General features: G+C 55.7%; 1 long non-coding RNA gene across 2 annotated transcripts in view; it reads left to right on the forward strand.

Annotated features, from left to right (window-relative positions):
- The window catches only part of LOC145720718 (uncharacterized), a 25,086-nt gene extending 12,687 nt beyond the window's left edge, over positions 1 to 12,399 (forward strand). The window contains exons 1-3 of one of the 2 annotated variants that reach the window (XR_014143925.1): positions 1,742 to 6,142; positions 6,564 to 11,270; positions 11,873 to 12,399. This is a non-coding gene — a long non-coding RNA (uncharacterized LOC145720718). Of the gene's footprint in view, positions 1 to 1,741; positions 6,143 to 6,563; positions 11,271 to 11,872 lie in introns of those variants that run through there. The other variant, XR_014143924.1, reaches the window with a different exon arrangement.
- Positions 12,400 to 23,587: the final 11,188 nt, after the last annotated feature.

Genomic DNA, 23,587 nt, shown 5'->3' on the forward strand with positions numbered 1-23,587 from the left:
ACGTGCACCCCCCCACGTGCACCGCACTCCTCCCCACGTGCACCCCCTCCCCACGTGCAGCCCCTCCTGCATGCACCCCTGGCACTCCTGGTCCCTGACCCTTGGACACATGCCATATGGAAGTGGTCTCAGATCTCTGGTATTTGTTGTTTGGACTCAGTGTAGCCTGAGCTGTTCTTTTATCCTCTCTCAATGCGTGTAGACTATCTGATTAATTCAAATTCTTTTAAAAGGTACAAAATTATACATTCTAACTTTTAGTCTGTGGCATTTCCCTAGCTATGTATTCTAAAAGATAAGAGTTTGCAGTTTTTTTGTTTTTGTTTTTGTTTTTGTTTTTTGAGCGAGAGTACACGAGAGGGGGGAGGGTCAGAGGGAGAAGCAGACCCCCCGCCGAGCAGGGAGCCCGACGCGGGACTCGATCCCGGGACTCCAGGATCATGACCCGAGCCGAAGGCAGTCGCTTAACCAACTGAGCCACCCGGGCGCCCGAGTTTGCAGTTTTTATATTAAAATGACATTTCATACCAAAAATGTTAGGAATCACTGTTCTGTTTTGAAAAAATACTTTGAGGGACACCTGGCAGGCTCAGTTGGTAGAACATGCGACTCTTGATCTTGGGGTTGTGAGTCTGAGCTCCAGTTGGGTGTAGAGTTTACTTAAAAACACAATCTTAAAAAAAATATTTTGAAATGCTTTGAAAAACATAGAAAGCTTGTAAACTATGTGAATTCTGATCATCATTGTTATAATGGGTGTGTTGGTTTTCCGTAGCCTTGCTGTAGCTGGTTTAAAATCCCGTCTTTGTACTTAGCAAGACAGCTTCTTCAGTCACCCTCTGGTCACTGTGTCCCTTCATTTCAGTGGCCCATCTGTGACCCTGGAAGGCAACGTCTTGTTACACTAAGTAGACCATGAAGTGCACTTGAGATGCAAGATTATGTTTCTCCGTGCTTCGAAGGACCCAGCAGCCAGAATGATTTCTCCGCCGTCTCGTCTCTTCCTTCACTTAGCTCAGCATGGCTGAATCATGCATGTAGAATAGTTTTCTGTCCTTCTCTTCTTAAATAAACACACACACCAAGTCCTGTTGTGCCTTCTCAAGAAATGCCCCATTTCCCGGTGTCTGAGGTTTCTGTGCTGGGTCCTCCCACCCCTCCTGGAGCTGTCCCTTATACACTTGGACTTTTTTGGTTCTGAGGCTGGGAGCGTGAAGCCAATTGTGATACCTGGAGAGCGAGGCATTTGGGGGAGAGGGTTGGCGGACATGCCCGTGTGACCTCGCTCGTGTCTCCTGGGCCAAGCTGCACTCCCCAGCCGTGTTCAGTAAACGTGCAGACTTACAGCCTTTTGAGGGCTGGGCCAGGTGCCTGCAGACAGAGCTGTCGGGAACAGGCCGGCCTTGATGAGGGTCGTGAGTTCAGGCAGCCGCTGGCCCGGGGAGCAGCCCCACGCTGGGGCGGTCGGGGGAGAACCGTTAGCTGTGCTGTGTGTCGTGTTGTATGGAGGTTCCCGCCCCTGAGGGACACGGGCCAACGGGTGTGCACGCGGAGACACGCGGGTGTGCGGGCTTCGGCGTGGGCTCGTGCACGTGGGCGGCCGGTGGCGGGCGTGGACGGGGCTGGGCTGGCCGAGTGCTGGTGAAGCTGTGGCAGCTCACGGGCTCGCTGTTTCTGTGTCTGTGGGAGCTTCTCTGATTCACGGAACATTCTTCTGTGACGGAGCCCACGCAGTGGGGACCCCTGTGTGTCCTGAGTGCGGCCGCCCTCGGGGTCAGAAGGAATCCTGTGTGTGGACGGGCCTCGGGGCGCCCCTGAGACTACCCGCGGACGTTATTTCAGCCCAGCTGGCCACGGTTAACGTGGCTCACGAAGACGCAGTCTGGAGGCAAGGGAACTGTTTCCAGACCTTTCAAATAGATGTGGTGACTTTTCCCTTCTTAAAAAGTCATGATGTGGGGCGTCTGTTGGAGGTTCTCTCCCCCTCTGCCCCTCCCCCCTCAAAAGAAAAAGTCATGAGGACCCTCTGCTCCTCGTATTTGTTTTATGGGAGGGTTGGCATTTCGAGTTTCTTTTAATAGCTAGAGTGGACTGTCCTGTTGCCCGGGGCGTGTGGAGAACGATGTGCCCCAAGTGAAACGGGTGTGGTTCTGGCACCGGAAAGGACCGTGTTAGAGAAGGCTCTGGAAGCTTTGTGACGCTGGCCACACTGGGATGGGCATGTGCGTGCGTCACACCCCCCAGGAGGGCTTCTGGTCACGTGAGTGGATGAGGGCCCCCCCCCCCCGACAGCTCTCCGGCCCACTGGGTGGACACAGACCCCGGAGGAGCCAACCAGCCTCCGCCGGGACCCACTCTCGGAAGCCAGCGTTAGGAAGCCCCTCGGCCGACTCCCGACGCAGCTGCGCCCCAGAGGCTCGCCTGACTCTGGTCTTCGGGCCTCTCTCTGCTTCCCCGTGAGATCCGTCCGCACGGCCGCGTCCTGCCCGGGGACTGGGAGGGGCACAGCCTTCCACATCCGTTTTCCTTGCCTCCAGATTGAGTTCTGTTAGTTAATCCCGCTTTTCCTGTCGATGGCGGCGGGGCCTCTGTGAGCCCAAGGGTCTGTTCCTGGGTCTTTGGTGCCCCTTCCTTGCACCGCGGCCCCAACAGAGCTGTTTGTTCAGGGTGCTGACTGGCTGAGTCCTGCTGCAGGTGTGGTTGGGGGTCTGAGCCTGCTGGAGCTCTGCCCCCACAGGCCAGGAAACGGGACACAGCAATGTATGGGAGCCTGCCACTCCCGCCCCGCCCGTCTGCAGGGCATTAGCCAAATCCCTCTGGAGAGAACAGCGGGGAGTTGGTTTTAAACCCATTTCCAGATTAACTCTTCAGATTCCCTGATGAAGTCTGAGGTAAGCAGAGTCTATCTTTGCCTTCTGGTGCCATGCACAGCGGGTCAGAACCAGCAGCGGACAAGCCCCTGCGGTCTGCTCTGCCCATCAGCACCTGCTCGGCAGCCCCCACCCATGATCGGGGGTGAGGAAGCCTGCATCACGTGTGGGCGTGGGGGTGGAGAGCCTGGCACTGTCCCTGTGCCTGGTCCTCTGGCTGGCAGCCCGGTGCCTGGCTTCCTGCCGTTGTGGGCCGTCCTCTGCCCATGTGAGCCCTGTTTCTTGGCTCCATCCTCCCCACGGTCGGTGCAGAGAACTCACTCCCTGCAGTGGGAATGCAGAATGGTGCAGTGACGTGGAAGAGAGTGGGCGTTTCTTGCACAACTAAGCACGCTCTCCCCACGTGACCCAGCAGCCGTGCTCCTGGCCGTTTCCCCAAAAGAGCCCGAAATTTACATCCACAAAAACCCCAGCACCTGCCCATTTCCTGCAGCTGTACTCGGAATCGCCCAGTGCCCCAGACCGTGCGGTGCATCCAGGCAGCGCTTTTATTCAGCACTAAGGAGAGACGAGCACAGAGAGCGAGGGGCAGCGAGACCACTCTGCGTGACGTAATGGCCGACCCGTGACTGCGTCTGTGAGCCCCCCGCACAGCGCAGAGAGCGAACATCAGTGCACACCGGAAGGATCATGGAGGGGGGGTCCCAGGAAGAAGTGCAGGCGGGGCAGGAGAGGGGCAGAGCGGGGGGCATGTGCACCCACAACAAGGGGAACCCCACACGGGCTCTGTGGTTTCTCGCTGTTGTGTGACCTCCGGTGTTTAAAGGCCTCTTCAGCTGTGTGTCTTGACGGTAGTGTGAAGAGGATGTTCCGTTCAGACCTGCAGGCCCTCTGGGTGTGTGACCGCGGGGGCCGTGTGGGCGCTGAGCCCACTCTCTGCTTGTCGGCGTTAATCCAGCACACATGCGGTTTGGTCACGTGTGAAACGCAGTGAGTTTCTGGCTCCGCTGCAGGTAACCCGATCTTCAGCTACAGGTACGTCCAGGGACCATTCCTGACGCACCCTGTGCCCCATCAGGGACAGCTCCTAATCCCCTGCGTCCCGGGCAGCCCCCGGCAGCCGTTCCCACGGCCCCAGCCCACCTGCAGGTGGAGCTGGTGCACACCTTCCACATCTGGGAAGGTGTCAGAAGGGTGGGGGCGCAGGCTCCCTGGGGACCCGAGTGCTGGCGGCTTCAGCTCAGGGATTCCTGCAGGTGAGCCACTGCCCACAGGCCGCCCGCCCCACTTCGGGGACGCCTCGGGGAGCACAGCCTCGTCCTGCGCTGCTCGGCCGGCTTCTGGACACGCAGAGAAAGTAGGTGAAGGGGTCAGTGCGACGGCTTGGTGTCGCCCAGACAGGGCCGTGTGTGTGTGCGTGTCCAGGACTGGGCAGACTACCTCGTCGGCCCTTCACTTCATTTTTACTGACAGCTTCATTTCAGCATAGTTCACAGACCATAGACTTTCACCACCTTTATTTTTTTTAATTTAGTTTTATTTAAATTCCATTAACATATACTGTATGATTAGTTTCAGAGGTAGAATTTAGTGATTCATCCGTTACATGTAACACCCAGTGCTCATTCCATCACGGGCCCTCCTTCATGCCCATCCCCCAGTTACCCCCTCCCCCCACCCCCCTCCCCTCCAGCAACCCTCAGTGTGTTTCCTACAGTTAAGAGTCTCTTATGGTTTGTCTCCCTCTCTGATTTCATCTTGTTTTATTTTTCCCTCCCTTCCCCTATGATCCTCTGTCTTGTTTCTTAAATTCCGCATATGATAATTGACTTTCTCTGATTGACTTATTTCACTTAGACTAATACCCTCTAGTTCCATCCATGTCATTGCAAATGGCAAGATTTCGGGTTTTTGATGGCTGCATAATATTCCATTGTATATATGGACCACATCTTCTTTATCCATTCATCTGTCGGTGGACATCTGGGCTCTTTCCACAGTTTGGCTATTGTGGACATGGCTGCTATAAACATTGGGGTTCAGGTGCCCCTTCGGATCACTACATCTGTGTCTTTGGGGTAGATACCCAGTAGTGCAATTGCTGGGTCGTAGGGCACTTTCACCCCCTTTAAAATGTACAGCTGGGTGGTTTTCAGGCTGTTGGCAGGGTTGGCCATGTCACCATGAACTTGAGGACACTCATCACCCCTGAAAGAAATCCCACCCTGTGAGCCATCGAGCCCCGTCCCCTGCCCCCACAACCACGGCTCTGCACTCGTTCCATGGGGATTTACCTGTTCTGGGCATCGCGTGGAAATGCTCACATGCGGTGTGCGATGCCTGTGTGTCTGGCTTCTTCTAGGAGCGTGATGTCTTCACAGTTCGTCCTGGTGCAGCCTGTGTCCAGGGCTCTGTCCGTTTCTGTGGCTGAACCACATCCTGCTGTTCAGACAGATCAAGCTTCACCTGATGGTCGGGTGTGGATGTTGGGTTGTTCCCACGTTGGGCCATTGTGAATCCTGCCGCCATGAACGTTCACACACAGTTTCCATGCGGACATGTCTTCACCGCTCTTGGGTGCACGCTCGGGGAGGAGGTGCTGGGTGTGTGGTGAGTCTGGGTTTAACTGACGGAAGACTGCCAGATGTTTCCCACACAGCTGCAGCACCTTCTATTCCCAGTGTCTCCACATCCTCCCCAAAACCTGCTTCTGTCTGTCTTTTCTTTCCCCCTGTCCTGGTGGGTGTGACACAGTGTCTCGCCGTGGTTTGGATTTGCGTCTCCCGGAGAACCTTTGCATGCTTCCCGGCACCATCTTACATCTTCTTCACGGAAATGTCTGTTCAGGTCGGGGCGTTTGCCTTTTCGGCATGAGCTGGAGGAGTGCCCTGCGCGTTGTGGGTCCAGGTCCGTGGCCCCCTTCTGCGTCCTCGGCTTCCTGCCCCGGGGCCCTCACCTGGGCCTGACGGGCGCTGGGTGGATGGCAGGTTGCTGTGGGGCCGGCCCGCGCCCTGAGGGGCGTTGGCCACGTCCCTGGTTCTGCCCAGCAGAGGCCAGGGGCTCCCCTGCTTGTGATAGCCCAGGCTGTCCCCTAGGGGTCAGAGTCGGCCTGGGTGAGAAGCTGCATCTGCGTGTCGTCCTCTGCTGTGGACGCATGAGCCCCCTGCACACATGAGCAGGCGTGTGCCCCCAGGTCTGCGTAAACATATGCTTGGGCGTGAGCAGCCTGATGCAGGCTTGCTCGGGACACCTTTCCATGGAGGACGTGAAAGGTGGGCAGTGCCCTCGTGGGCTAGTGTGTGCCCCGGAGCATGAGTCTTCTGCTTCTCGAGGCTGCAATCCGCAGCAGGGACCCAGGGAGCGGGAGGGCACGCATCGGGTGGGATCGGTGGGGAGGGGATTGGAGGGCGAGTGGGTCGGGGCCCAGTGTCTTCACCAGCCCAGCGTGCCGGCTGGATAGGCTCCGGGAAGGGCCAGGCAGTGAGAGCCTGAATGCACCTTCTACAAGCTTCCATGGGCCTCTGAGGGGCACCTGATGGGATGCCGTGGGGGTGAGGGGATCGAGTGGGGCCAGCCTTCCAGAGCAGGGCCTGGGACACCCTTGGGCCATGCCAGCCTCTGAGCACCAGCTCTGGGCACAGACCCCTCGGGAGGCATGGGACAGTGGCACGACTCCCCTCTCCCCTCCCCCAGACACCGTGTGGAGAGGAGCAGGAGATCGGGACTAATCCAAGAGGATGGAGTTACCCACGAACATGGTGAAGTTGCCGGCTTGAGCTGAGTTTGGCTGGGCATACCTGGGTTCTTCCCACGGCTCTGGCTCAGGAGGTGGGGACGGAGAGTGGACGCAGCGAGGAGAGTGCCCGTGGTCCTTGTTCATCTGGGGGGCGTGTTCTTTCCGCATCTGCGGCCCACGTCAGCCTCGGGTGTTGGGGGCAGTGTGGCCAGCAAGTGCCTCCCGCGCTCGCTCATGGCCCCAAATAGTTTAGGTGTTTACAGATTAGAATGGGAATATCACAGCGGGATAGAGGAACCTTGGGGCTTCACGCCAACACTCTTTCTTCTGCGGAAACATGTCCCCTCGGAGTGGTGGGGGTCAGTGCCTGCTTCCCCAGCCCTCCGCCCACGGCCTGGACCTGGTGTTCTGCCCCGGCACGGCTCCGGCTGCCTCTGAAGGCTCTGGGGAGCCCCACCCCTCCTCAGCGCCTCCGAGTGCCCCCCGGGGAGCAGCGTGAGAAGCCGAGACCCATCTGCTTCACGCCGGCCCCAGGGCACAGGCCCGAATCGCCTCCCACTCACATCAGTGCCACCAAGACCTCAGTGTTGGACGCAGCCCCACGAGGACCTGAGCGGGCGTGGATCTGGCCCCGGAGGACGCAGCCACCTGTGGACTGCTCTGCACGGAGCTGGGGTCGGCATGAGGTGTCCCTGTGGGTAGCTGGAAATCACTTTGTGTCGGGAGTGGCCTTCGGGAAGATCGATGTGATGCTGGTGAGACATGCTGCGCCATCAGCTGGTGCGCGGGGCCTGGAGGGCGGGTGGGGCCCCGCCCACACTGGCTGTGGTGCTGCTGAGGCCCCGTGGGGGAGCGGGGGCGAGGCCGAGGAGGGGTGAGGGCTGATGGCACCGGGCTCGTGACCACGGAGCTGAGCTGTGGGCTGTGCGTAAAGTCGCGTGCTGTGCAGAAAAGTGGAGAGCAGGACTTTGGGGCATGAGCTGGTGTAGAGCAACGTGGAGGCCAAGCCGTTCTCAACACCAATAGCAAAACAAACAGGAGACCACCCCGCCTCAGGAGCCCCCTCTCGGCAGACCCCAGCGTGGCGGTTGCCCTGGCAGCCACAGGGCTGGGTGGACGCAGGGAATTCGTGGGTGCTGGTGGAGTGCATTCTGTATGCGGGCCCTGCACCCCCGGCCAGTGTGTACCTTCACTCTTGGGAGGAGCATCATTAGATACTGGTTTGTGAGCATCATCAGAAATCAGAGAAACCCCTCCTTTCAACTAGTCTGGCTAAAGGTTCATCAGTTTTGTGGGTCTTCTCTATCTGCCCATTTCCTAGTTCTTTAATTTCTACTTTTATAATTTCCTTCCATCTACTTTGGTTTTAGGTTGCTCTTCTGTTTCTGGTTTTTGAAGGTGGAGGCTTATGTCACTGTATTTAAATTTTTCATTGTTTTTTTTTCAGCGAGAGAGAGAGTGAGTGCGTGTGCTTGTGCATGAGTAGGGGGAGGGGCAGACAGAGAGGGAGAGAATCTCAAGCAGACTCCCCGCTGAGTGCAGAGCCCAACGCAGGGCTCGATCCCACGACCCTGAGACATGACCTGAGCCACAATCGAGAGTCAGACACTCAACTGACTGAGCCACCCAGGCGCCCCAAACATGGGAATTTTTGAAGTGAGAAATACGGTAACTGAAGCAAAAACTGTAAACCAATGGGCTCAACACCCCAAGAATCAGAAAACATGAGAATAAAACAGAACTTGCCCAATCTGGCAACAGGGAGACAGTAGACTGGAAAAACAAATGAACAGAGCCTCAGAGACATTTGGGACTCTAACCAAAGACCAGACATTCACACCACTGGAGTCACAGAAGGAGAGAAGACTGAAAACTACCCATATTTGGCAAAAGGCACAAACACAAACATTTGAGAAGTTGGTAGAACCCCAGTTAGAATAAATCCCCCCAAATCACACCAAGACCTCTCATGGTTGAACTTCTGAAAACTGAAGACAAAGAAACACTTCTTGAAAAACACAACTAGCACATCTCGCTCGGTAGGATATAGACCATTTGAATAGCCTAATGGCGAGTAAGGACGTTGAGTTAGTGGTTTTAAAACCCGCCACAAAGAAACTTCAGACCTAAATGGTTTCACTCGAGAATTCCAACATGCATTCAAAGAAGTGGAGGAGGCACTTCCCAGTTTGTCTTATGAGGCTAATATCATACTGATGCCAGACAAAGACAGAAAAGAAACCTATGGACCAATATTACTCATGAATACAGGCACAAAAGTCCATAACAAAATATTAGCAAGTAAAAGTCAACAATACATAAAAAGAATTTTTCACGGTGACCAAGGTGGGTTTATTGCAGGTGTGTGGGGCTGGTTCAGTATTTCAAGATTTATCAGTGGAACCACATCAATGGACAAAAGAAGAAAAAATCACGCCATCGTTTCAATCAGTACAGAAAGAGTATTTGACGAAATTCAACACCCATTCAGAAAAACAGGAATACAGGGGAACTTCCTTTTAACGTGTTAATGAGTACCTACAGAGAACACCTACGGCTAACAGAGTGGGACAGAGTCAGGCGTGCGCTGTCATTGCTCGTCCTCAGCCACGTAGGGCAGGCGAGGGAAATACAGGTCATGGAGATTGGCAAGGAGTAATCAGCAGTCTGTTCACAGATGACATGATTATCTAATTATAAAATCCCAAGGGCTCTACAGAAATACTCCTGTAACTATACAAGAGCGTGTAGCGAGGCTGCAGGATACAAGATAAACATTCAGAAGTCAACTGTGTTTCTATTTATAGCAATGGACACATGGATGCCAAAAGTAAAAATACAATATTATTTACAAGTACTCAAAAAAAATGAAACACTTAGGCGCAGCTAACAAAAGCTGTGTGGGGCTGTGTGCCGCCCCTGCAAATGCTCATGTAGGGACTCAAGACCTCAGTGAGGGGGAGATGGGTCCGAGACTGAGTGCAGCATGTCTGTTCTCACCACACTGATTCATTGCATTCCTAGCAAAATCCCAGAACGGTTCTTTATGGGCATAGACAAGATGATCCTAAAATTTGTATGGAAAGTCAGAGGAGCTAAAATTCTTACAACAATCTTGAGAAGGAAGAAAAAGGGAGCAGTACACTTGCTATCAAGACATTATTTTGCTACGTGTGCTGGGGCAGCAGGGTGCTTACCGGCAGACGAGCAGACCCTGGAGCACAATAGGAAACTCAGACTGGCACCAGTGGGACCAACTGATTTTTGGCAAAGGTGGGAAATCAATCAGTGCAGGGAAGATTGCCTTTTCAACAAATTGAGCTAGAGCAATTGGCGATCCAGAGGCAAAAACAAAGACCGACCTAAATTTCATACCTTACATAAAAATGAACTCAAAATGGATTACAGATTTAAACAAGGTGTACAACTTTTTATCGTTTTGGAAAAAATATAGTAGATGATATTTGGGATTTAGGAATACACAGAGTTTTTAGACCTGATGCCAAAAACATGATCCATAAAAGGAGAAATTGGCAAATTAGACTTTGTCAAAATTAGAAACTTACGCTCTGCAAAGGGTGCTGTTCAGAGGGTGGGCGACTAGCTGCAGCCTGTGGGAGATCTTCAGATCACAAATCTGATGAAGGACTGGGAGTCTCCAAGCTCCCCAGCACAACTGTCAGTCCAGTTCGCAGATGGGCATCAGACTTGAGCAGATACTGGGGGCAGATACAGACGTCAGGCAAGCCCACGGAAAGATGTGTAACCCCATTAGCCTTTTCAGACATGCAGATAGAACTGCACGGGATACCACTATGCACCTTCCAGAATGGCCCCCAGCACAGGGGAGGATGCTGAGAGGCGGGATCACCCCTTCGTTCCTGGCAGGGACGCAGCACAGAGTGGCCACTCTGCAGAGCGTTTGCCCATGTCTGTAAAACATGCTGCTGTCCTGCAGCCCAGCAGTTGCACTCCCGGGCATTTAGCCCAAGAAATGAAATCTTTCACACAGATTCATGCACATGAATGTTTATGTTAGTTTTATTTGTAATAGCCCAAACGTGCAAAGAACCTAATGTCCTTCAGTGGGTGAATGGCTAAAAAAAAACCCTGTGGTCTGCCCACACCGTGGAACATTATCTGTTCTGCAGCAACAAGAAGGAACTGCACACAGCAGCCTGGATCAATCTCCAGGGAATCGGGCTGCGTGAAGGGAGGCAGTCCCCAGAATCCTGCGCAGGCTCACCACGGAGACACGCGGGTCCGGCTCAGACCACTGATGTACAGCGGATCCCAGTTAACGAGCGTCCAGTGAACATTTTTGGTTTCCAGTGCATATAGAAGTTACGTTTACACTCTCTGTGGTCTGTCAGGTGTCCAATAGCGTTGTGTCTAAAAAATGTACATACCTTAATTAAAAAATATTTTACTGCTAAAAGGTGCTAACCATCATCTGAGCTTCTGACAAGTTGTAATCCCTGATCACAGGTCACCAAAAAAAATATAATGAAAAATTTGAAATATTGCGAGAATCACCAAAATGCGACGGGGACACAAAGTGAGCACGTTCTGTTGGAAAAGTGGGGCTGGTAGATGCTCGATTCGGGGTCTCCACAAACCCTCAATTTGTAAAAAGGCAGTGTCCACAGAGCACAAAAAGCGAGGTATGCCTATCTGCATGGTTCCATTTCTAGAACATTCTTGAAATGGCGAAATTATGGAATCGGAGAACAGATCAGCTGTTGCCAGGGGCTCGGCAGGGGTGGAGCGGGAAGGAGGCAGGTGTGACCGTGTAGGGACTCAGGTGCTCGTGGGGATGGGATGCTCTATTGTATCTGGTTGATATCCATGCTGTGACATCTAGGGCGGTTTTGCCTGTTGTATCCGCCTTGGGGGAAGGGCACACAGGATCTGTCTGGATTATTTCTTATAACTGCCTGTGAGTCTACAATTATCTAAAAAAATCATCATCCACAGCCCTATTCATGCACTGCCAACAAGCCCCCACACACAGGGCTGCATTGGGAGGGTCTTGCCAAGTCATACGATCGTGTCTGAAGTAGAAGCCACGCAGAATAGCTAGCCCTGACCTTGAGGGGTTAAAAATAAATATTTGCTACAGATTTTTACGTCTAGATCCGAAAGCTTAAATAGATGTCAAGGTAGGTTAACTCAATTTCAGTGACCTTGGTGTTGAGCTTTGGAAAGTACTAAGTTAAGGCTCGAGTAAATGGCATTTTTAAAATTAAATCGCGTGTGTTTAAAGATTCAGCGCTATGGGAAGGAAGGCAGGAAGTAACAGACCGAACCGCAGTGACGGCTGGGCCGCCATGCGCTTCGCGTCCTCTTCCTTTTGGAGCCTCAGCTGGAGCTTCAGCTTGGAGTAAGCCCAAGACACACAGCCGCCTGTCCCCTGCCTGGGCGGCGGGCACCCCTGCCGGGGGTGGTAGGTGCTACCACGCACACCCGGGCCCCCTGGTTGTTTTCTGGGGATGTCCGCGAATGTCCGCGATGATGCAGGCGCTGCTAACCACGTCCGTCGAAGGGAGGAAGGAGAGCAGTCTCCACTTTCTTTAAAATGCTCGAGTCCCCAGCATGCCCGCTCCTGGTCCTTGGGGGCCAGGACCCACAGAACCTGAACCAGCCCGCCTCCCTCTGGCCTTTTTTGGCATTTGTAGATTGTTTGGGGGCACATTTGAGGGGAAGAATCTGAAAATGAAAGATTAAGTCAAATTTAAAGTTGTTACTAATAGTTTTCTAAATAAAGTAATAAACCGACTTCCTAATTATAAATCGGTGTGTTCCAGTGTTTACTGTTTTGGACAGAAGTCACAAGTCACACAGAGTGGGAACATAAACAGTAGTCTGCGTCAGAGCTGGGCGACACAGAGCTGCGGATCCCCCAAGGCCGCGTTATCATTCCCATCACTGGGCTCTATTGTTACTAGTTTCCTTTCCAATAAATGTCCAATCCACCGGCCAGAGAGCACACGGGGCACTCGGTGTGGAAAGTAATGAGGCAGAAGACATTTACACGCCTGCTTGGGGAATAGATTCTGTTTTGTGCGAGAGCGGCAGGCACGTAGACGGTCCAGGCGGGCTGGGCCGGAGCCCGGCGCACCCTCTCAGCCAGGCGCACGGAACGCCTGCTCCGCCGCGAGCCCCGTTTGTGTTTTTGGTGAACTGGAAGGTACATTTCAGCTCTGATCTCCTGTAGGAACATGGTGGAGGGTTGGCCATCGGACACTGGAAGCTACAGAAGTTTCAGCGATTGGTGTCTGTGTCCGTGGGAGAAGGTGGCCACTGCAGACGTGCATGGAGCCACCAACCACACAGGGTGGATGGGGAGCCCTATTCTCAGGGCTTCGCCTCGGCAGAGCCATAAATCAAGTTCGAAATCAGATCTCACTTGCCGTGGCCCCTGGAGGGGGATGGGTGCCATCTGGGCGCACGCCCCACCCGAGTCTGGCCCCCCGGGGACGGATGTGACCCCTGCCCCTGGTGTCAGGCCCGCACGTCGGGCCCAGTGCCCCGAAGAGCTGGGAGAGCGGGGCTGGAAACAGGCATCAGCCGCGGGACGGAGGCTTCGGGTGCCCGTTCCTGACACGCTCTGGCTCCGAACCATGCCCTGTTGGGCTGTGTTTGTGGAGTCACCTGGCGATTCTAAGCGTAAGTGAGGTCCCCACTGAAGTCAGCTTTCCCGCATTCGTCCCATCACCCAGTGAGACCATGAGTGCCAGAGCCAGGGGCCACATTCCACCCTCCGCACGCCTGTTTCCCAGGCCTCACACCACGCCGCCAAGAAGGCCGTGCCCAGCTCGCCCAGGCCTTGTTGCCAGATCCCCTCCCTTCCAGATCCTTTAGGGCCGGGCGCAGGGCCCCTGTCCCTTGCTGTTCTCAGGGTCCCCTCGTGCTGCTTCCACTGACACCTCCCTGAGGCGCGAAGGTGGCCGGGGCTTCTGCTCCTTGAAGAGGGCAGCCCTTTCCCCAAACCCGGACACACCCCACCAGCCGCGTTCTCATGCCAGGGGTCAAGCTCTCCATGCCTCCCTGAGATGTCCAGCCCCAGAATAGAAGGAAATCCTGCCACTTGAAGCCCCATGGGAGAACCTGGAGGGCCTCGGGTGGAGAGCAGTAAGCCCACAGAGACGGACCAATGGCCAAGGATTCCCGCTGGGAGACACAGCCAACAGTCAGGTCAGGGAAGCGGGTGGTGGCGGGGGCCAGGAGGGGAGGGCACGGCCAGCGGGCCTGGGGTAAGTCCTAGAGGCCGGCTGGACAGCGCCGCCTTCAGTAAGAGCCTAGAAGCCTGCGAGGAAGCTGGAACCGGGAAGTGTTCCCGCAGCACCAAGGGCACAGGACGCTCTTGGAGGTGGTGCATCTGTGACCACGACTGAGGGGCGACACACCAGGAGGGACGTATTCCAGACGTGCAGTTCTTTGTGTCCTGATTACACCTCCGTAAAGCTGTTTAAAACATTCAAACAAAAGAGAAAACGGTGTTGGTGAAGAAGACACGAAGAAATGGAAAAATGTTCCATGCTCATGGACTAGAAGAACATCGTTAAAATGTCCGTGGTGCCCAGAGCAATCTACACATTCAGTGCAATCCCTATCAGAATACCATCAAGATACCATCAGCCACTCTGGAAAACAGTATGGAGGGTCCTCAGAAAGTCGAAAATAGAGCTACCCCACGACCCAGCAATTGCACTACTGGGTATTTACCCCAAAGACACAGATGTAGTGATCCGAAGGGGTACGTGCACCCCAATGTTTATAGCAGCCATGTCCACAATAGCCAAACTGTGGAAAGAGCCAAGATGTCCATCAACAGATGAATGGATAAAGAAGACGTGGTGTATATATACAATGGAATATTACTCAGCCATCAAAAACCCCCAAATCTTGCCATTTGCAATGACAGGGATGGAACTAGAGGGTATTATGCTGAGCGAAATAAGTCAATCAGAGAAAGACAATTATCATATGATCTCACTGATATGTGGAATTTAAGAAACAAAACAGAGGATCATAGGGGAAGAGAAGAAAAAAATAAAACAAGACAAAATCAGAGAGGGAGACAAACCATAAGAGACTTAACTCCAGGAAACAGACCAAGGGTTGCTGGAGGGGAGGGGGGCAGGGGGATGGGATAACTGGGGGATGGGCATGAAGGAGGGCCCGTGATGCGATGAGCACTGGGTGTGATATAAGACTGATGAATGACTGAGCTCTACCTCTGAAACTAATGATACAAAATATGTTAATTAATTGAATTTAAATGAATTTTTTTTTTAAAGAAAGAAAGGTGTTGGTACCCAACTTTATTTTCTGTCCTGTTTCACCTCCTTCTCCTGCTGACTCAGGTGTCCTCAGTGCCCAACAGAGGGTGATCCCCCTGAATAACCGCTTTTGTGTGGCTGAGTCTTGATGTGCCCCTCGGGGGGACTGCCCCAGAGCTCGGTTCTTCGGGGGGGCTGCACGTGGGGGGAACCTACTGAGGGGCCTCTGTTGTGTTCTGTGTGCTCCTTGCAGGGCTGGACACACTGCTCTGTAAACAGCAGGTGCTCGTCCTTGCTGGTTTGCTTCGTAAGGAGGAAAACAGCCCCGTGCTCTGCAGTCACAGCTTCTCCCGGTAATCAGTGTGCTGACCTGGGCCAGTGCTGGGCACGGGGCCTCGGGAATCGGGGGAATTAACCGTGTGGCAGCCAGGACTGGGCCTCTCAGGACAGGCACAGCGGGGAGGGCCCAGATCAAAGCTGCCCAGGGTGGAAGGAGAAGCAGGGGCCCAGGGACGTGGCTGGGAGGACATGGCCGGCTGGCCTTACTGAGCGGGAACACGCCGTGAAGGAGAGGATCCTGTCCGTTGCCAGCTCTGTGTCCCCAGCATGTGGCATGTGGCACCTGGTAGGGGCTCCCACTGTGACGGGTAAACGGAGAGGTGTGCACGGGAAAGCGGGAACAGCAAACCTCAGGTATGGGCTGGGTCTCACGGGTCAGGAGTGGGAGGGAGCTCCAGGCCCGCGTGGACCGCTGCGGGAAGTCACAAACAGCTCTGACACACGGGGACACAGTCCACAGGTTTGTTGATGTGGGCTCTTCCTGGGGTCCACCCTGGGTTTTACAGTCGATGGTTACGGCATGGCTAATATTTATCGAGCGCTTACCGTGTGTCAGGCACTGTTCTCATTACTTACACACACACTTCATCTCCAAACAACCCAGTGACATGGATACTGTGGGATCCCCATTTTACAGATGGGGAAACCGAGTAACTTCTCCCAGGCCACTCTCCTGGTCAGTGGGCAGGCTGCGGTCTGGACCCCCCAGCCCACCCCGGAACCCAGGCAGTCTCCTGGAGGGGCGCTCCCACCACCTCACACAGCCGTCTCCCGCATCCAGCATCAGCCATGTGTCTGTCACCCTCCAGGCCCGGGATCAGTGGCTCCCTGTTGGGGCGCGGACGCGGATGCACATCCTGACCTGTGGGCCTCTAAATGTATAGATCCAGGGGTGCCCGGCTGGCTCAGTCGGCTGAGCTTCCGACTCTTGACTTCCGCTTGGGTCATGATCTCAGGGTCGTGATCGAGCCCCACACGGGGAACCTGCTTCTCCCTCTGCCCCTCCCTCCACTCATTCTCTCTCGTTCCCTCACTCTCTCTCGCTCCCTTTTTCTCTCTCTAAAATAAATAAAATCTTTTAAAAAATGCATATATCCAGGAAATCCCCAGACACTTTGGAGAATAAAACGAGCTCCAGTTGCCAGAATTGAGTTCAGATGTTGTGCGAGCCCCAGAGGGATGGAAGCCAGATCCCATGAAGGCCAACGGTAGTTTTTCTATGGTTTTATTTGGTTTCTTATAAAGTATGTGAAACGTAGGAATGAAGTCCAGATGCCACAGTATATTGATTTATTTTTCCTACCTCCCGGGAGGCATGAGTACCAAGGAACCAAAATAGCCAGATCTGAGCCGTGGGTGCGTGGCGCTGGGCCCGTGTGGCCGCCCGGGGAGTCAGGAGTCTCTGCTCTGGTCCGAGGAGGCGCGGCCCCGTACCTAAAGCCTGAACTTATTTCAGGGAGTACGGGGAGAATGTTGTAGGTCAAACTGTGAGTTAGCTTTAAGCATTTGCCTTTTTAAAAATACTGTATTTTCAGCCTGCGTTTCTTCTGTCCAAGGACCATGTTTGTAGTACCAGACATCAAGACATATGGCTGAAGAGGGCACGGGGAGATTTTGTTCTAAGTTGTAATGACCTTCTGAAACCTCTTTTTTCTATATAACCGAACGGCTGACGTGCTTGTAACGCTCCCCGATGGATCCGATCGCGTCGTTTGTCGGCTCCCAGCAGACCGATCCTTTGTCCTCGCAGCCGAGGCTCTGGTCACAGGCGTCCCTTGCTGTGCCCTGCGGAGGTAGGCTGTGCTCCCCTCCCCTCGGAGCCTGCCAGGCAGCCGCGTTCCCTGCCCGTTCCTGGTCTCACACCCCAGGGCAGACGGCTTTGTGAGGGTGGGTTTGAAGCCTTATTCACGAGCTGACTTCCCAGAAGGAAAACAAAGTGAAGGCTGAAGGGTGTGCTGCCCGGGGACGTGGCCCTGGCGTTGGAGCAGAACGGTGCGTGTGGAGGGGTCCTCAATGGCCCCTGCCGCTCACAGACGGGCAGCCCCATGTTACTGCGGCTGCGTCCCGCACCGCGGCATGCTCCCAGGGTCCCAGAGGACATGTGTTTTCAAAGACGGAGCTGACGCTTGTATTTATGAATCAGCAGCGGTCCAGTTACGAGGCCTGTAAATTGGAGAGGCTTTGCTCTTTACATATGAAGCACCGAGGCGGTCTAGGACCTGGGAGATCTGGCTGAGTCTCACTGTGCAGGCAGGGCGGAGGCCCAGCGACGCGCTGAGCGCTGCTCATTCTCCCAGGGCACGGACTCCGCTAAACCGTCTGTCTCCAGGCCGTACTCACCTTCACTGTCAGTGGTGTTTTATTTATTTATTTATTTTTTAAAGATTTTATTTATTTATTTGACAGAGAGAGACACGGCGAGAGAAGGAACACAAGCAGGGGGAGTGGGAGAGGGAGAAGTAGGCCTCCCGCTGAGCAGGGAGCCTGATGCGGGGCTCGATCCCAGGACCCCGGGATCGTGACCTGAGCCAACGGCAGACGCTCAACGACTGAGCCACCCAGGCACCCCGGTGTTTTATTTTTTATCCACAAGGCAGGATATGGCTTATGCTGTCCGTACACTTCGGAATGCGGGTGTCCCCAGGCCCAGGGGCCGCGCTACGCCGTCTGGGTCCGTCCAGTTTCCCACACATGTGTGCCAACGTGAGTGCAAACACGGTTTTGTCTTAGCATTTGGAGTTTTATTTTATACTTGAGTAGCCCTTTGACTTACGAAGACTGAATGCCATCAGTGTGTTACATAAACACAACGGGAAAACAGTAGCAAGATAAGTTGGCTGAGGTCTTCCTAGAATTTCTTCACATCCAGCATCCAGCGCCCCTGAATTCCTTCGCGGCTCCACGTGTGCGCAGCCCCCTCCCCAGCGGTCTTCCCGAGATGCCAGTTTGCTCCTGGGTCTCCTCCCCAGGCCTGTCCCAGTCAGCGTTCTCAGAGAGATGGAGCCCCTGGGAGATGCACAGACATAAATCCACGTCCATTTACGGTTTGTTTCAAGGAAGTGGCTTATGCGATGGTGGGACCTGGCAAGTCTGAAGTGTGCAGGGTAGGTAGAGATGCAGGCAGGGTTTTCATGCTGTGGTCTTGAGGCAGAATTCCTTGTCCTCGGGGAAACCTGGGTTTTTGCTCTTGGGACCTTTGACCGATTGGACGTGGCCCACCACATTATGGAGGGGGGGTGATCTGCTTTCCTCAGAGCCGCCTGGCTGCAGGTGTTGATTAGCCACACCCCCAGATGCCTGCACAGTGGCCCCCAGATGAGTGTTGGTCTGGATGATGGGAATAGAGTCTTGCGAGCTAACACAGGCAAGTGGGGAGGCCGCCATGGCCCCGTGCGGTCTGTGACAAGCTTCCCTTGAGTGCAGGTGTCTCATCCCAAATAAATGACAGCTGTATTCCTACCTGGAGGTATTAGTAATACAAGGAGACCAGGAAAATTTCATAAAATTAAATATCAGTTAGTTTTCTTCTAGTATCACTCTTGGAAAGAACTGGAGGAGGGTGCTGGGAGCCAGGCCCCTGTGTGTCCTGACCTCTGACGTCAGAGCATCCTTTGTTCCCGAGCCACTCCTCTGCTCTCCCCGAGGTGCTGAGCCGTCCCTGAGGTGCTGAGCTGTCCCCTGAGGTGGTGAGCTGTCCCGAGGGCTTTCTGAGGTGGGCTCACCGAACAACAGAAGGAAACAAGACGAAGAAACTGGCCTTGTTCCCTTCAATCACAGCTGTTAAAACCATTCCCCTCTGTGTCCGTGCGGTTCCCTCCTTAGTTCTGTTTCCTCACTGTGAGAGCGAATGCGTCCTGCACTGACGTGGATGCGGGCCGAGTATCGCTGGCAGGAGGGACACCAGCGTCTAGAAGGTGCCCAGCTCGTTGGAGCTCATGCCTCCCCGTGCAGGCTGCGGGCCCTGACGCTCCTCGACGGGCTGTGACTCTATTAGGAAGGGACAGGCACCCTCACCCGGTTTTCTGAGTAATCACAGACGTCTCTGTGGTGGCGGGAAGCGATTTACATGGGTAGCGCTGTATCTCCAGATGGCAGACGTGCTCGTGGGCACAGAGAGGGCGCTTCCTGCTGACCCTGCAGGGTTTGTAAGAGGCCCGCGTGTGGTCGCTGGTCCAGAGGGGCCTCGGGGGCCTCGCCGGTGGGGTGGCTTCTCCCCTGAGGGTGGGACGGCCACAGCTCTGTGGAAGAGTGTGCAAGCATGGTCTCATCACTTTCCTGCTGCCGCTGTAACAAACAACCACACGCGGTGGCCCAGACACCACACACTTACATAAGGACTTACTGTCCTTATGATCCCCCAGTCTGGGAGCTCCGAAGTCCAGAACCAAAGCGTGGGCAGGGCAGTTCCTTCTGGAGGCTCCGGGAGAAGCCACGCTCCCTGCCCGTGGCCCCATGTCCTGTCCCTGCCTCTGACCCCTGCTGCCGTGAGGCCCCTGGGGTACGCGGGCCCACCAGGAATCCCGGACAATCTCCCGGTCTCGAGATCCTCAGCCTGTCAGGTCTCCCAAGTCCCTGTGTCCACGCCGGTGACACGTCCACAGGTTCTGAGGACGAGGACGAGGACAGGGACGGTCCTCATTCTGCTCTCTGCAGTGCTTTCTCAGTCACAGGCTTGAGTTTGGGGGCCCCTCCTGCCGTGTCCAGGCTGCAGCAGCTCGGGTGGGGCCCCCGAGGAGCCCCCTGTTCTGAATGTCGTGTCCCCAGAATCCACGTGCTGCATCCTAACCCCCAAGGAGACGGCGTTTGGAGGCGGGGAGTTCATGCGGTGGGGCCCTCCTAACAGAGACCCCAGAGTGAGCCCTCGCCTGCCCCCCGGTGAGGACACAGCGGGAAGGCCCCGGAACGGGATCCTCGGGATCCTCCTGCAGCCTGACCGCACAGGCGCCTTGATCCTGGACTTCCAGCCTCCGGGGCTGTGAGAATCTGTGGTTTGTCGGCCCCCAGCCTGTGGTGCTGAGTGGAATGAGCCGGAGGAGCCTGTTTCCCCTGTGAATCTTGCCGACCTGGGGGGTGGTCTGGGCCGGGACGCGATGCACAGGTTGATGCCCCCAAAAGATTTGCTCCAGATGCGGCAGTGGGACCTGCGGCCCCTGCATTCTCAGAACTGGCAGTCAGGGGGCCAGGGGCTCACCCCTTCCTCAGGAGGCTCCGCAGTGACCCCCTCCCGCACCCGCGCCCACACTCCACCCGACAGCACCACCCAGCCTGCAGAGGCTTCCAGCTAGGATCCTTCCAAAAGGTCACTCCTGGGTCACAGGTCCTTGTCCCGGGCGGTTAGTGGTCGTTGATGGCCCGCTGGGTGATCTGGGTGAGGTTCCCCAGTGCGCTACACAAAGCGCATGCTCCTGTGTGAGCCCTCGTCCTCGGAGGGCTAGGCTCTTCGCTGGCCGGGGGATGGCGTTCCAGAGCGGGGTGCAGGCTCCCTTCCTACAGGCCTTCCTCCTCTGTGGGACACTCTCCCCTCTAGCTCCCCAGTCCCTCTCTGGACGGAGCACAGGGGGCCTTGGTGACGCTTTATTCTGATCCCCAGGTTGGCTGTTGCATGTGGTCACTGACGCAGCTGCGGTTTTTTTCCCTGGGCTCCGTCCTGCCCGGTGCACGCTCAGCCTCCACCCCCTCCTCCCCTGCCCCCCCAGGTACCTGCTCCTCCTCACTCACCGCCCTCCTTCCAGTCTTCCCTGTGGGAGCAAGGCGGGAGGCACGTGGCATGTGCACGCACCCGCTCACACATGTGCCCTGACCTGCTGGGCTGTCTCCCAGGTCCTGTCTGCGCGGCCTTCGGGGGCCCACACGTGCTGGTCGTCCAGGCCCAGCGCCGTGGCCCCCCTTCTGCTGACCCTGTGTGGTGGCCGCCTTCCCCTGCTGCCTCCGTGCCTGCTTGCCTGTATAGACCCGTCTTCCCCCAGCCTGGGCAGTGGGGGCTCCTAAGTCCTTTTGGGTGGCTGCCCTATTTCACCCCATCTCCCACGGGCGGAGATCCGGTGGACACGCGGCCTTGGGGGAGCGGAAGGTGTGCAACAGGATGATTTGGTCTAGGTGTGTATTTTGGAATGATCAGCACAATGAGGTTAGTTAACACTTCTGACATGTCACATACTCACGCTTCTGTTTTGTGGTGAGAACATTCAAGATCTACTTTCTTAACAGTTCTCAAGTGTGTGACAAGGGCGGTTAACTCTAGCCGCCTTTCTGCACGTGCGACCCAAGGCCACTCACGCGCTCGTGGGAAGTGCGTGCCCGTGAGCAGCATCCGCCCCCGGCGCCTGGAAACCAGCTACAGCTCTGTCTGTGTCCACGAGTTCCGTGCTTCCAGATTCCACGTACAAGCGACATTATACAGCATCTGTCCTTCTCGGACGTCTTTCACTTAGCGCGACGCCCTCAGGATCCGCCCCTGCTGTTGCGACGGCAGGGGGTCCTTTTTATGGCGGAGTAAGGCCCCCGGTGTATGCAGGGTGCATTGGTTGTTTCCGTGTCTAGACTGTTGTGATTTGTGCTGCTACGAACGTGGAATACAGCTACTCCTTTTTTGTTGCAGAAAGCTTTATTGTTTCCATGTGGTCCATGGCTTGGGAGAGGGCTCCAGGGGGGTTAAAAAGTGGCCTTGAGGCTGCAGGGAGAGGCTCAGCCACCAGGGGGACGCCAGAGGGGCCCCCCAAAGGCTGCGGAGCTCCAGAGGCTCCTGGTCGTGCCTGAGGGTGAGCCTTTCGAAGAGATGCCCACCCAGCCCAGCCTGGGGGCCGGCCTGCGGAGGTGAGTCAGGAGGTCACCCGTCTTCCTGATGAACTCACCTCCTCATCCTGGAAGTCACAGAGACGAGGTGTGTGCGGGCAGAACCCAGGCACGCAGACCCACAAGGGCCCGGTTCAGGCTCTCCTCCAGACCCGGGCGGCTTCCACGGCTTCCAGGGTTTGACCCCGCTCATCTTGCAACGGCTTCTCCCTGTCCTGGAAGAGGGTGCAGCATCCCTTCAAGAGAGGCTCGGTGCCCTTGCACTTCTCACCCAGCTCGAGGAAGAAGTGGCCCATGCCCTCCAGAGCCCCATCACGGTTGAAGTAGGAGCCCAGAGAGAGGCAGGTGCACGTGGACCAGGTGGTTGACGGCGGCCTCCACCTCGGGGGGAAGAACTCGGATGAATCTGGAAGCTCAGGGGTGATGGGTGATAAGGAGCTGAGCTCGCAGTAGGGTGCTGGCTGGTCCCAGAGGCCGAGGGTGGTGGGAAGGTGGCTGCTAAGGTTACGGCTGGAACCAGGGTTGGAGCGTGGTCAGAGGCCGTAGAAGGGGCGTCCCTGGGTCTGTTCCGTCCAAACACCGTTAACGCCAGAGACAGACGGGCAGGACCGCCAGGCGCACTGCCCAGCTCTCTCTTTGAGTTAGTGTTTTTCTTTTCCCTAGGTGTGTTCCCAGAAGTACAACTGCTGGATTATATGATAGTTTCATTTTAACGTTTTGAGGACCCTCCATGCTGTTTTCCACAGTGGCCGCACCAGCTTGCCTTCCCACCAGCCGAGCCCGAGCTCTCCCCTTTCTCCTCCTTGCCAGTGCCTGCTATCACTTGTCTTCTCGATCAGAGCCATTCTGACAGGCGTGAGGTTCGTCTCCGCAGTCTGACCAGTGGCGTTGGGCACACTCTCACAGCAACCCCCCCGGAATCCTGCCTATTCTGTCCGGTGTTTGGCCCCGGGTTCGAGGAACGGTAGCTGGCGGGAGGTCATCCCGGGCGCTGGCAGCCAGGGCCCTGGACAAGGTGGTGGCGGCAGGCCAGGTGCCTGGGGCTTGGGCTGAGAGGTGTCTAGTGGCGGTCCCCCATCCTGAGGACTTCAGCTCCCTCCCCGTCCCTCCTCCCCACCCCTCTGCCCCTTCCTCCAGCCACCCATCTGTGCAGTCCCTCCTGTCAGGGGACCCTACCGGGTTCCTTCAGCCCCTGTTCCCGGGAAGCCTGTTGCTGCCTGGGCAAGCCTGGGTAGCGGGCATCCACGCACCACACCCTGTTCCCCAAGCTTATGCAAGGAAAGCCACCTGCTTCTGCAGCCTCCCAGCTGAGGGCTTGGGGGGCTGTGTGTCTCTGCGGCTCGGCTTGCACTGAGGAGCCCGTTTCTGAATTTGGTATAAATGGAGTCAGATTTTGTGTATTTGCAACTTGCTGCCATGTGGTTTGCTGTTGTGATGGGGAAACCTGTTAGTTATCTGCTTATGGGGGCAGCTCAACTGCTTTCAGCCTCCTCTCCCCAACCTGGCACCCCTTCCCTCCCCCGCCCCTCCCTGAACCCCCTTCTCTCCCTTCCCTCTCCCGTCCC

This window comes from Leptonychotes weddellii, chromosome 3 (assembly GCF_054177405.1).
Source record: "Leptonychotes weddellii isolate Sample4059 chromosome 3, ASM5417740v2, whole genome shotgun sequence".
NCBI lineage: Eukaryota > Metazoa > Chordata > Mammalia > Carnivora > Phocidae > Leptonychotes > Leptonychotes weddellii.